This window comes from Neodiprion lecontei, chromosome 3 (assembly GCF_021901455.1).
Source record: "Neodiprion lecontei isolate iyNeoLeco1 chromosome 3, iyNeoLeco1.1, whole genome shotgun sequence".
NCBI lineage: Eukaryota > Metazoa > Arthropoda > Insecta > Hymenoptera > Diprionidae > Neodiprion > Neodiprion lecontei.
In genome coordinates, this window is record NC_060262.1 from 20222443 (window position 1) to 20228442 (window position 6000).

The 6000-nt window shown below is 37.7% G+C and overlaps 1 protein-coding gene across 1 annotated transcript in view; it reads right to left on the minus strand.

Moving 5' to 3' along the window:
* Positions 1 to 2700, minus strand: part of LOC107223203 (limbic system-associated membrane protein) — a 216212-nt gene extending 213512 nt beyond the window's left edge. The window contains exon 1 of the mRNA XM_046734358.1: positions 2178 to 2700. The gene's annotated coding sequence lies outside the window, so the exon portion shown is untranslated. The remainder of the gene's footprint in view (positions 1 to 2177) is intronic.
* Between the last annotated feature and the right edge of the window lie 3300 nt (positions 2701 to 6000).

The window sequence follows — 6000 nt, forward strand, 5'->3', positions numbered from 1 at the left end:
CACGCGCGTTGCAATTCTCATGGGATAAAATTTATTTAACGATTATATATGGGGTTGATGTCTGACGAAATTACAATATACCGAATATAATTTTTGACAGCTTCGCGGTTGAACATTATTTCGTTTTCGTTCTCCGATCTTGCTTGACGTTCAAGATTTTTGTTTTTCATCTTTTGTAGTTCAGAATGCCCGGCGCGGCCTAACAAGTCACTTGAAGAGAAAAAAATCCTCTCATAAATCTCCCCGGTTTCCAGTAGCAATAAGTTATATTTTCTTCTTCATTTTTTCGGACGTGAAATGTCATAATTCATGTACACTGTAATTAAGAATTTCAACGTTATACCGTCCTTGGTGAAAAAAAGTTTACGTAATTATAATTCAAGATGCAAAAATTTGAGAAAAAAATTATTCAACATGAATTTAAATTTTCAATTCCAAATCGGGTTATCATCACTGGGAATTTTTTTACCTCAGGAATAGACAAATTTTTTCAAATTTTACAAACTTTTTCTTTTCAAGAAAATGAATTCGCCGTATATCAATCATTGAAGAGATTACGTGTTCTTTTTACTAATCGTGAGCCGAAAGTAATTAAACACTTATTTGATGATTTTTGAACGCCTAAATAGCCCGATGAAAAAAATCTTCTGCAGGTGGTTCAAGAGGAATCTATTCGAGAAAAAATCAACTTTTCATGATATACGAAAAATTCGATTCATAGTACGATGTTTTTGTTTCTTTTCGTCCCGAAAAAGGAAGTGCAAAAAATACTAATCACCGCACGCTATCGAACGACTAAAAATTGTTTAATTTAGATTTTTTCTTTTCTTCTCTTCCTGTTGCACCTAAGAAGGAATAAGCTACTTGAAAAAGTCTATTTTCAACATATTCTTATATTTTACCGAGTCCTGCATATTGTTAGCATAAAAGTTTAGACTTTTCTATCGCGTAGTTTATGCATAATTGAACAACATGGTATATCTAGTCGTAGCATTATGCAGTTCTTTTGAAAACTTGATATGTATCTATTCTTGCGGGAGCTGTTTTCACGTCCGCAAGAAGAAGAGAGGCAAAAAAAAAAAGAAAAAAAGAAAAAAAAAAAAGAAAAAGTAAACCAACAACCATTCTAGCCTACTGCAGTACGGAGGGTGAATAATGGAGGAATTTGATTTGGCACACGTCGTGCCAAATTTGCATAGATAGACGAGCGAAGAGACGGGATGTATGTGAATACAATGAACAGTGAAACGCTTTGTTGGTTGTGATATTTGTCTGAAACTTTTGGTGAAAGATGAAATTTTGATTACTCTGTCCAATTTGTAAGTGAAGTTTGCACAGTCGTTGTTTATTTATTGATCGTTGTAGAAATGTGACTCGAGTATGTGTCAAAAAAAAAAAAAAAATTACAAAAGAGTAAAAAATGTTGTCAAGTTTTGAAAAGTAACCTTTATATAACCCACCCCGTTACGATCATGATCTTGTTTTTTCTTTCGTGCTACATTTCCATGGAGCAAAATTCACGTGGTACTTGAAATATGATTACTACCGCACAGAAATGCGAATACGAAAGAGAAAAAGTAATCAATCGGACTGATTATCGTGTGAAACGAATTCATGGATAACCGGAAAAATTCGCCCGAAATGACATTCTTTTGCTGATATCGGTAAGACAACTGTAAGTGAAAATGCTTTGGAATGAAATAAACCTTGACCTCTTTCTTTCGATCCTTAAGCACCCTCCTGCGAAACGAGGGTTGAACCAAATTACTTTCAATATCCGGAACAAGTGAATATTCGTAATGATTGTATAGCCGGCTGATTGATCGTTGCGTCCATTAAAATCGACTCTCTAATTCTCCTCTGAGCAATTAAACGGGCAAATATTTACTCGCCGGTGGAGAATATTATAAAATATCGAAGAAGAAAAAAGGTAACATGATATTTCATTGCTGTAAAATGATGTATCTGCATAAAATACAGTCATTCAAGATAGACAAAACAATTCAGAACATTATCGGTTCAACCAGCTCCCAGCCAATTTATCGGGAAATTGTTTTGTCGGCTGTAAAGCGTGAGCCAAAAAAACCTCAAGACACCTAGTCCGCAGTTTTTTACTGCAGATGTGAAACTGTCGTGCAAATGTGAGCAAAAGAGTAGATTAAACGTGTTCTACTCACCCTTAATACAGCGTAACGACGAAGTATATAAACCACAGTCCGTAGTCGTCTGTTGCACAGGTAATGAAACAGCAGGATCGAGTTTGAAGACGAACGAAGAGTCACAAACAACACTTGTTATCAACATATATCACGACATTCACACGATCAACAGATTCGGTTTGTATACGAAGAAGCAACACGACGCCGACCAGAAATGACACGGTAGAAAATAAACATAGCGAACGCAATTTGGCCAACCCAGTTAATTACTGTAAATAGTAAATCATCGGCGATCCAATTAAACCGTTTAACCGTAATTTCCTGTCACTTCCGGTGTTTCAATTATCCCGTCATCGTTCCAGCTTATCGTTATCGCATCAGAGAGAGCAACAATTGTTGCTGTAATTTTCGCCCAGGGAATAGCCAATCTGCAATAAATAAAGAAAATTTAGTGAGGATTAACGGCGCACAAGAATTTTCAATTTTCCTCAATATCGGCGAAATACGCGAGCAACTATCGGATCGCGATACGTCGAGCGGCGAATGTCGGCTTCGACTGAATCCTAGAGCGTGGTTTGCTTGCACCCGCGCAGGTCTCGACACCTTAACTTTGCCCGGTGGCCCGAGGCACCCTCCAGCGGTGTGTTTAGATGGGGGAAAATTCCGCTTGCTTGTATGTAAGGGTGCGAGTGTGTGCGAGACGGATGGAAGGATATCCGGATGCGCGACGGTGAAACTGTCAATGAAAACTTCATACGTCAATCCTCCGTTTCGTTCGTCGCCCACGAATCTCGACTCTGCGCGTCTCTCCAACGATCACGGCTAACCATTTCACTTGGCGCGCATATTTATGTCGGCGATAACTGTGATCGTCGAGAAATAAAAATGGTATATCGACTGAATTACAGATGGGATCATTTTTCTCGACGATCCACACGTTTCAAATTTCCCGCCATCGCGCATGCGCGCCTGTCAAGTGTTTTTGTGCATTATGATTGCGTATATTTTCAATTTTCTTTAACCGTAAAATCCTCTCTGAAAGCTAGTGGATCGGCCCGTATACAAAAACTGATGTCTAATTTATAGATGTCTTTGTATAAATTTCTTTCAATGACGGAATTATCATTATCCGACGGAAAACTTGTTTGAACGCAATTGCGATAAGCTTGTCGAAAGGTTTTGGGCAATTTTTGTCTTCCGGAATGTTAAAATTTGATCGAAAAACATGAAACGAAATACGCTGGAGATTGGGACGATATAAATTATTCAGTCAACGGAGAATCTGGTAAAAATAGTAAGAACCAAAAAAAAAAATAAAAAATTGTAGAACGAAGAGTTTGAAGGACGCATTGGTCTAATATTTTTCTGATACGAATGAAGGGCAATTTTGAATTTGTTTTTTTTTTTGTTTGAACCCACCAATCTTGACTGAATAATCCACGTGCTGCTAGATTTTAAAAGGCCGTACGATTATTGGTTGATTTAAAAAATTTCGAAACGTATACTTTTTAACCGATTCGAATTGATTAAATGTTGCCAAATTTCGTGCTACATAACAAAAAAATTTAACAAAATATTGAAAACTTTCGACGCAACGGTTTAAAGTTGGAAGTGTGAAATGCTTTTCAAACTCCCGTATAATCGTTCAACTTCATCTAATGCGAAGTGAAGGAGAGGGTTTATGTTTTAATCCAAAAACCACCCGCGAAAAGCAAAGTTCAAACTAATTTTCAAGTCCGTAATTTTGCTTCGTATTAAAAAGAAGTTCTTTACTTTTCCCTTTGTTCTCTTCGGGCTTTCATCAAATTTCATCCGTTTCCGAGTCTTGCGCTGGGAGCTTTATGTTATTCACATTGTTGGCAAGCATCAATTTTATATGTATACATGTGTACCGTACGCAAACGAATCGATAATGTAAATATAATCATTTCACTCGGATATCCAGAGAATGATTCAGCTTTGGGTATCCACTTTAGGATTGGCACGATGTTTTCTTTCACGGACAGGATATTTGCTCACAATTCCCTTACCCTCGGAGCACATGGCTCCCGAAGAACGCGAAACCACTGTGTGATCACAGTGAAGCAATTACTTTTAATTTTGCGTATGAAAATATACAGGGCGTTCCATGGAATATAGTATGAACAGCTCAAGTTGTATGCTAATTCGTTGATCCAGCTTTAAGTAACTCTAACGAATGAAAATATATGTTTGCAACTTTGCAATATCTCAAAATTCTAAACCTTAGAAAAACTTCTTCGTTTCCACTCACCTCACAATCAAAGAAAAGTGTCTTAAATCGCTTCTCTAATTTATATCTTTCGTGCCAGCAAAAATTATATTCATTAATGAGACGTTTGTAGTTTTTGAAAGCAACTTTTCAATGCCGTAATATAAGAAAAATGAATGTCGATTCGCAGTGAAAATCTTTGCGCAAACCCTGGAAGAGAAAGTGTTCTTATTTTTTAATTAAAATAATTCATAAACTTAAGATCCAATCAAATCAGTGACGGTTGGGATCTGCGACTGACTGCATTGACAAGGAATGTCCCCTACGAGCGGGTGTGTGCCTACATAAATAAACAAATAAGGAGCAGCGTTCGGTGCCTGCAGCAGGGTTTTCACATACTTACCGGAAATCTTGTTTGAACCCCTGATCTCAAAGCTTTAGAGATAAACTTCAACTTTATATGTATAAGGCGTATATTTACAGTATAAAAAGCGAAATTGTATACAGAGGTATCAAATCGTGCAGTGTATAAACGTGCACAGAACGGCGGTAAAATCAGGTATAACATACACCTCAACTCTGAGGGGAATTCTCATTCGGAATATTACAACGAGAAATCCACGTTTTTTTAAGCGTGTATACTAAACATCACGCCATACATAATTTACCTCAGGGGTCAATAAAAATTCGTACCGTTGTAGAAATATTCCATCACATTCGTAATGAAATGATTTCTTTTACGGTGCTCCAATATCTTCTAGGAAAAAGAAAAGAACAGTCCAAAAACGTTCCGTAAAAACTGTACAAATTTTCACAAATATATTGAGAATACATAAGTATCCTATCACGTCAGGAAATTTTTCTACAAGTGTTCTCAACGTACGATACGAGCGTAATTGTTTTCATTTCAATCAACGGACAAATGAATATCAAAATTACATCGTACATTCGATTCCTGTTGCCGTTTATCTTGCGGGTACATTTTCAGGATATACCATCACTGCAAAGTACCTGCCGTACGAAAATGAGTTACGTGAAAACTGCTTATAAAACGGTCAGTCGAGTCGGCATCCACAAGTACACTTGGGCTCAGAGACTCTGAGACGAAAAATTTCTTGGACAAGTCCGTTACGTTGGCAATAAAGAATCACACCGCAGCGCCACCGACGGCAGGCCACGAAACAGGCTCAATCTTTGTAAACATAACATAACCGATGACCGTCGAATCTGACTTTAAAATACGAAATTCTATAGTCAACGGTTGATTATGTTTACAAAGATTGAGTCTGTTTCGCGGCCTGCCGTCGGTGGCGCTGCGGTCTGATTCTCCATTGCCAACGTAACGGACTTGTCCAAGAAATTATCCGTCTCGGTGTCATTGACCCCAAGTGTACACGTTCACATTCAACTGTGGCATGAAATATTTCCATCGAAGACTACACTGCGAATATTATTCGATAACCGAGCACAACAGTAGTGGCAGAAATTCAGCCAGATTCGAGACTCGGCACTCGAATCGTTTCGTATGTAAATCCAATGATGTCCAGAGAAGCGTTCTCCAAACCAGTGGTAAGGAATACTGACAATTGTATAATATGCATTATAGCTGTG